The sequence below is a fragment of the Pinus tabuliformis genome, chromosome Q, assembly GCF_031772625.1.
Source record: "Pinus tabuliformis cultivar Carrire ecotype Pingquan chromosome Q, CPIR1, whole genome shotgun sequence".
Lineage (NCBI taxonomy): Eukaryota > Viridiplantae > Streptophyta > Pinopsida > Pinales > Pinaceae > Pinus > Pinus tabuliformis.
Window position 1 is genome coordinate 519,508,454 of NC_142296.1, and position 8,818 is coordinate 519,517,271.

The window sequence follows — 8,818 nt, forward strand, 5'->3', positions numbered from 1 at the left end:
TTTCCAAGCACCGGGAAAGATCTTATTCACCGATTTTGACAATGGCATCCTCATCAGCACATGGAGTTTTAATTATTAAGGACATCACTGACTATTCACTGAGAACGATCCTCATATGTCTTTTCAAGTTTTCTGTTTATTTTCTTTTCTTTTTGAAGAATGGATGGGAAATAATATAACAATGTCGCTGAGAAGGAAAATTAGAGAGGTAAGAAATCTGTAATGATGTTATAGACCTTTAGAGACGCTAGTAGATACATACTGATTAAGATTCAAAATTATAATATCTTCTGAGTTTCTACTGAGACTTATCTAGAACATAGAGTTACATGGACATAAGATTTGTCACTACTACAAATTTATTTACTTTTATTTTGATTAATGGAAGTTAGGAGGTTTTTTTTCTCTGAAAAATCACAAATGTTTAGCCTACAAATAAATGTGCAAAAGTATCATATATAAGCCAATAATAATAATTAATTCTCTATCTAATCATAACCTCTTAAACAATATATTTAAATTTAAACCCCAATTCAACATCTACAACTTGTGCAAAGTAAAAAAGCATCAAAATACATCTTAAACACAAAGTAGCATGAAGTTGCATCCAAAAAGGCAGGGAAAAGACTACAGAGTAAACAAAATGAATAATTAATGTTAACCCTGTAACCTCTAACCACCCTTCCTTTGTCTAGCAGAGACATAAAAACTCTGAATATTCAATTGTCAATAGGTGGGTGGGGGTTGCTGCGTTGGCAGTAAGCCAAAGCGCTTCTTTAGCAAAGTGCAATGCTTTGAGTATTTATCATCTGGAGAAAATCGTGTTGTAACACAAGAAACCTCATGAGATAAAAGATTTTAAAAACATCAGTGCAGCAATGCTATCACATGACATCAAATAAAGTAGTATTATCATAAAAATAAAGGAGACATACCAGGGTGGGCTGACTGTGTTGGAGACCCTACGGGGGAATCCTTCTGCAAGAAAAAAACACATTAAATTAATGTGTGACTCAACATGTAAGTTAGTTTACGCTACATTGCATTGAATATAGAATATAAAAGCACTCATTCGTATCCCTTCATATCTACTTCCTAGCAACAGTGTGGAAGAAAACTCCACACATAAGACAACATGCCTTCAACCAAAGGTCATTTACATATCAATCTCTGCGTAATTTATGCCAAGCAACATACATGACTATCTAGTATCCAGGTTTCAAGCTTGATCAGAAAAGCATTAAAACAGGCAATCTGGGTAGCAGAGTTTAAGAGCGACGGGTTTCTGCTTGTAAGAGGCTGAATGGACTCAGATATGGAGACCTTGTTTCTATGAAAGAAAGACCGAAATAATTTTTTTGTGGATGGAGCGAAGTTCAAGAAGGATCTTATCTCTGTAAAGATATTTTATCTTTGTTGAAGGGCAGAATCCCTAGAAGATCCGAGACCTTTCTTTTCTATGGAGGGTCGAAGCCCTAGAGGAGGCCAAGAACCTCAGTCTGTAAACAGAAGGGACCAAAACCAGATCTACTGCCTAGATTGAGTTCTGAGGTCTGTTTTGTTCAGATCCATAATTATTGTCTAAGTTGACCTAGGTTGACTTGTGAATATTAAAATGTACCTTTGTTGAACTGAAGAATTTCTCCTAGAAAAGATTGTTGGGTTTTCTTTCAAGTTTGGGCTTCCCAGGTGAAAATTTTGTGTCTTTTTGTACGCTAAGTGCTTGGCTTTCTCTTTATGATCCTACTGTCATTATTGCATTATGATTAAGAACTTTTTTAAGAGATCATTGGAAGTAATTATCAGATTAGAATATGGAAACATCAACACATCAACATGGTATCAGAGGGATGGTAAAAAAGCAACCTTAATAAAGTTCTAGTCCAAGTTCTGTCAACAATGCTTTTGACCAGGACAAAGAGAGACCAAAATTCTGTCTAAGGCCTTAGAAGACTGTGACAAAGGGCCGATAGGTCTCAGGATTGACCTCGGGAAGGCCTCAAGACTGATTGAACAGAGGCCGAGCAGCCTCAGAAGTGGCCAAGAGGTGCTAAGTCCTGTGAAATAGCTAGTGAAGTTCTTAATAATTGGACCAAGGATATCATCAACATACTTATAAGCATTCTTAAAATCCTTTTGTTACTGATGAACTTTTAAATTGTTTTTCCAATAGGGATCCTTTGGGAGGAGGATGTTGACATTGAATTCTTAATTTGGATTCCATAAATCTCTAGCTGCTTATGAATGATAATGACATAAGTTGTTGTGCAAAATCTTGGCCATGAGCAGGTCAGAGCCTGTACCAAACTAGAAGAGTGGTGATACAAGTTAAATTGTCTAAAAGGATTTGAAATCTTTTGCATCCCTATTGATGAAAATTGTTTCACCATTGATTGCCTTTAGCTTCAAGGATTATATCAGAGGACACACAGATAACATTTGTGGATTATATCTTCTGCTTGCTGCATGTTGTAATCTATGTGCTAAAGGAATTTTTCATAAGCTAATGGTTCATCTGAGGATCTAAACATGTAGATTACAGAGGGCTTATTTAGGCCTACCTCTGAGGGAAGTCTGAGTATCTCTTATGATATTTGGAGAAAATACCTACAATTGACACAAATTCAAACTCTTGTTCACTATGTATGCAACAAATTCCAGGTGATCAATGAGAGGTTTGAAATGATATGATGGCATCCAATATTGACTACAACAGGATAAATTTGCGCATGTCAAGTCTGATGAAATTTTGGGCTTCGTGTTTGTAAGCCCTAGAATACCTGAAGCAAATCCTGAGTTATTTCTAAATTCTGTGGAATTTTTGAAGCCGTGGCATAAAATCGAATATTTTGAAACAAAACCCGAGCCCCATTCTAAATTGATCTTTAGACTTTTGTTGTAGCGAGTTTTCACTTGTTGTTTTTCAAGGATTCATTAATAGACTAATGTTTAACTTGCCACGGCTATGTTGAGCTCATAATGATGCCATTGACTATAGTAAAATTGTTGGTTGTGTCATGATTAATGTACTTAAGTATGTTGAGTAAAAGGCTACCTGAGCTAAGAAAAAAATTGTTGTCATGATGACGAGGAAGAGGTTTTATACTGCGATGTGTATTGCTCTATCCAAGAATATTTTTTACTAAAGCCTGCTACTGCCAGTTTTGTTGAAACAGGAAGGGTATTTGGAAGAATCATTTATAACAGGAGTGCTAACATTATGGCCTAATAGAAAAATGACTGATTTAGTACTAAAGCAGCAAGATTGATAGTAATCAAAAGGACAACTTGGTACAAAAATTGAAAATCCTAGACCTATATTCAACATTATAGGTCTTGATTAAGGTACTAAAGACTGGTGATACCAAAAAAAATGGAGTTTCCACCTCCTACACCTTTCACGCCATATAACTATTGTGAATGGAAGCGAAGGATTCCACTTTAACGTGTAGACTTTCTCTCAAAGCAGAAGCCAGAGGGCTTAAAGAATGAGACTTACCTTTAACGTGTAGAATTTCTCTCCATTTTCATTGATATAAAACATGAGATACATTGCTACTGGTGCGGTGTCTTCAAAATCACTCCAAATGTGTGTTTGTATGACTGTCTGTAAATTATGAGGTAGAGACACCAGAAGCATCTCAGTTGAATGCTGAAAAGGACAATTTAGAACAACATTATTTGAACATTTGTTTAGTTTGATTTGCACTCTATCTAAACATTTGTTTAGCTTGATTTGCACTTTATCTAAGAATAAGTCATATAAATATCCAAAAGACAAAATAATCAGCTGTGAATAAGAGTCATATATGTCTGGAAGGGTTTGTTAGCTTGATTTGCAATTTATCTAAGAAGATGTCATAGAAATATCCAAAAGACAAAATAATCAGCTATGAATAAGAGTCATATATGTCTGGAAGGGTTTGTTAAAAGAAATGTAGAGAACTATGTAGGAGGCTCTTTCTCAGATTCAACCCATGAAGCTAGAGCCAAAACCAAGTCAGAGTTAATGCCTGAGAGTCTGAATATAGCTAGAGCAGAATTTTGAGCAAGAGCCAAAACTAAGCGACAAGATCTGAAACCCACAGGACCCAGATTAAGCATGTGGAAAGTAAAGATAAAGATCCAGTTGATGGGGCCATCAACTAAACAAGGAAGGTCTGCTCTATAATCATACCTGTAACCAATTATTAAATATGGACACTAATGCCACTCCTGTGATATTTTTACCATATGCACAAAGGTAAATGGGGCACTGTCGTTGGGAGGATGCAGCACCTGCTGCAAGAAGAAGACCAACAATGGAAAAAAATGTTGTGGTCAATGCATGCAGCACCGGCTGGAGGAATATGAATCCAAAACCAAGCCAGATCTGGGCAAAATCCAAACCAGAGGGTTGAAAAAACACGAGAGTTTGAGCTACAGCCACAGCCGGAGGCACAAGATCTGGTCGCCACAGGTAGGCTCATTGAAGGAGAAGAGAGGAATCTTGCTTATGGGGGCCATAAACTTGATGCAAGGTCTCGTACCTTGAAATAATTACTCAACACAGTCACATGGGCATTCATACCATACTAGCAATACAGTCCCCTTCAAATGGTGGAAGCAAGATCAACTTTAGACATTAGGGTTTCTTAAAAAGAAGCATTGTGGTATATGGAAGGCGGGAACTAAAAAACAGTCATTTCGAGATTACCCACTCCATTTTGAAATTTACCTACACAGTGTCCAATAGACTTCATCCAAGATCGTGCATAACTGAGAAACCTCTGCAATTTCTAGTTTTTTGTCATAGAAATCCTGGCAATTTCCAGTTTTCCGTCACAGAATTCCTCGCAGTTAAAACCAAAAATCATTGAAAACTAAAAACAATCAATACTAGACAGTCCATTTTGAAATTTATTCCCTTGCTATTTGAAATTTACCTGCACAATGGCCAGGAGATTCAAGCAAGATCGTGGACAATTGGACGATTCAACTGCACAATGGGCAGGAGATTCAAAGATTCAAGAAAGCGGACATGGATTTGTAGAACAGTGTTTCATAAAACCTACAGAAGTCGTTATTTATATGGTTTCAAGGAAGGTAAGGTAGGGATAGTTTCAGTTATAACAAGAACTTAATCTAATGGTTGTAAATATTTTAATCGTCTAACATGAAATCAGATGGATCATAGCAGGATAGGAAAGGCCAGAGGAAAGTTGATTTCAAAGGGAAATGCTTTACGGCATAATTAAAAATGGTAAACATTGTGATATGGCAATGTGATAGTAAATTGCACATTTTCTTTGTAATTATGAGAGAAAAAATCCATAGCTAAAAAGTTACAAAAACACACCCTTTATCGAGCACTCTCTTCCTAGTCGTTTTGAAGGAGCTAAGAAACATCTTTTCTGAATTTCCTACACTGAAGTTCCTTATTATTCTTCAGTATTTTGGTCCAAGAGATGGTCATCTTCAACAAGGTCTTGCTGCATATCAATCCAAAACACCGAGATCAATGGAACAAAATAAAACAGGAAATACAAGCAAGTAACCCAAAACCGTAATTGACCTAAATGAACTGATCTGATGGGATCCAAATTAGAACCAATCATTGATAATTCCCATTCATCACATTGATAAAAACTGAGCCCTTTCCATCTCTAAAACCTGAAAAACACAATACTCAGTTAAAAATAGAAAAATACCATTTTGAATATTTGAATTTATTTCCTAGTAATGTTTCCAGCTTTAGACCCATATGCTCAATGAACTGAGGAGACCCTCAGAAACAAAAAAACTAACTAACCACAAAATGATGCAAATAAATCAATCCTCGATTGCTATTCTACTTCTGATCAACAAAAATAAAGTGTTCTGTTGCACTTCTGGTACAAAAATATAACTTATGCATTTAAAATCTGTAAGCATATAGTGAAGGCAGAACCGGCCGAATCTTCCAAGTGATTAAGATTGCACTTTGAATTAAGAAATCAATAGAATGAAACACGCTCACTACGGCAGTGGGCTACATTGCCAAACTGGTCACAGAGGAAACAACCCCAATCAAATTCAATCCCACCTCTCGTGTTATTATAAGTAGGGATTCTTCTTGCTTGACTAATGCAGATGTCATTTTAACTGTTGAGTGGCCACCTCCACTCCAACTGGCATATGTGCCAATCACCTTCAATATACATTTCTAACATGCTTAGTGTTTATCATAACAAAGAAGAGACTGTAGTCGATGCCATGTTTGTCAAAACAGCATAGGCGCCTAGGGCAGCAACAGTGAGGCTGGAAATGCCATCGCCCAAAAATTATAATAAACACGTCTACAATTTCTTGAATTTTCAATATGGTCACTACTCAAACACCATTCATATACAAAAGAAATGAACCATAACTCTACTGTTGTTTTAACCTAGCTACAATTATTAAGATGTCATTAATTCAAATGAAAACCAATCCTGATTTTGAAATAGGAGGAAAAAACAAAAAAAAAACAGAAGCATAGAAACCCTCAATTTTGCTTCAATGCTTTGAAAATACCAATATCCTCGCTTTGCTATTGAGGATGAAGCTCCTCCTGTCGGACCTTGGTCCACAAGCCCTCCTCGAGATGAGCCTTGAAGCATTCAGTTGTCCCGTAACTCAATGAGCTGGTTCAGAGTTTTACAAAAGGCGGGCATGGCTTTGACATCGGAGAAAACAAAGTTCAGTATGGCTTTGACACAAATCTGTGTTTCTGCAGACTCTTAGTGGCTCTATACAATCTCTTCTGGGATTGATTGAAACTTGGGAACAAACTGCATATCAATCCAAAACACTGAGATCAATGGAACAAAATAAAACAAGAAATACAAGCAAGTAACCCAAAACCGTAATTGACCTAAATGAACCGATCTGATGGGATTCAAAATTAGAACCAATCACTGATAATTGCCATTCATCACATCAATAAAAACTGAGCCCTTTCCATCTCTAAAACCTGAAAAACACAATACTCAGTTAAAAAAGAGAAAAATACCATTTTGAATATTTGAATTTATTTCCTAGTAATGTTTCCAACTTTAGAACCATATGGTCAATGAACTGAGAAGACCCTCAGAAACAAACAAACTAACTAACCACAAAATGATGCAAATAAATCAATCCTCGATTGCTATTCTAGTTCTTATCAACAAAAATAAAGTGTTCTATTGCACTTCTGGTATAGAAATATAAATTGTGCATTTAAAATCTGCAAGCATATAGTGAAGGCAGAACCGGCCGAACCTTCCAAGTGATTAAGATTTCACTTTGAATTAAGAAATCAATAGAATGAAACACGCTCACTACGGAAGTGGGCTACATTGCCAAACTGGTCACAGAGGAAACAACCCCAATCAAATTCAATCCCACCTCTCTTGTTATTATAAGTAGGGATTCTTCTTTCTTGACTAATGCAGATGTCATTTTAACTGTTGAGTGGCCACCTCCACTCCAACTGGCATATGTGCCAATCACCTTCAATATACATTTCTAACGTGCTTAGTGTGTATCATAACAAAGCAGAGACTGTAGCCGATGCCATGTCCGTCAAAACAGCGTAGGTGCCTAGGGCGGCAATGGTGAGGCTGGAAATGCCATCGCTCAAAAATTATAATAAACACGTCTACAATTTCTTGAATTTTCAATATGGTCACTACTCAAGCACCATTCATGTACAAAAGAAACAAACCATAACTTTACTGTTGTGTTAACCTAGCTACAATTATGAAGATTTCATTAATTCAAATGAAAACCAATCCTGATTTTGAAATAGGAGGAAAAAACCAAACAAAAACCAGAAGCATAGAAACCCTCAATTTTGCTTCAATGCTTTGAAAATATCAATATCCTCGCTTTGCTATTGAGGATGAAGCTCCTCCTGTGGGACCTTGGTCCACAAGCCCTCCTCAAGATGAGCCTTGAAGCATTCAGTTGTCCCGTAACTCAATGAGATGGTTCAGAGTTTTACAAAAGGCGGGCATGGCTTTGACACAGGAGAAAACAAAGTTCAGTATGGCTTTGACATAGGTCTGTGTTTCTACAGACTCTTAGTGGCTCTATACAGTCTCTTCTGAGATTGATTGAAACTTGGGAACAAACTCCTCTCATTTCCCTTGGGACCATGTCAAAAGTTTAGGAAATGTCTGCACAGGGCAAGCGTAGCGTCGAGCGAGGGCAAGCGTCGATCTGCTGGGTCGCATCGTATACCAGTTGTGGATGGGTAAGATTATTTTCATCGTCTAACACTTAAATTAAAGGCTCAGAAATGTGCACGTAACCCAAGAGGAAAGTTTATTTCAAAGGGAAACGCCTTACGGCGTAATTATCACTATGGCAATGTCAAAGTCATAGTCAACTCATCATGTGGCATAGCACAAAAATAGAGTATATCACAATTGCTAGAATGAAAAAGATGACGTTAGCATGATATTTTCATGGAATCCATCATTGTTTAAGAATAACACATTAATAGGTTACATGTTCATATGTACTCACAAAGTCATAAGCGAGGCGTAGGAATTTAATCTGAAAATTAGCAGTAGAACCCTTAGTCATCATCTTTCCTCTAATTTGTAGCATTTTAATTGTAAATGATGTTATTTCAAAAGAACTATATTTGTATCTAGCCAGGCACAGTAGAGGACACATAGATACATGAGTTTTGAATTAATACATGAGCTATTTTCTTTAATATACGCTCAGACAATTGATCATTTTCTTCCATTGTGCATTCATGCGTAATTGAAGTCATTAAGTGAGTACACTATTTTGTTTCTCTAAGGCTCACACGATTATCTAGAGG

General features: G+C 36.7%; 1 long non-coding RNA gene across 1 annotated transcript; it reads right to left on the reverse strand.

Moving 5' to 3' along the window:
* Positions 1 to 487: 487 nt before the first annotated feature.
* On the reverse strand, positions 488 to 8,281 carry LOC149220462 (uncharacterized). Its single transcript, XR_016249284.1, has 3 exons — positions 5,339 to 8,281; positions 936 to 3,652; positions 488 to 809 (listed from the first exon to the last, which is right to left on the reverse strand). It is a non-coding gene; the product is annotated as an uncharacterized LOC149220462 (long non-coding RNA).
* Between the last annotated feature and the right edge of the window lie 537 nt (positions 8,282 to 8,818).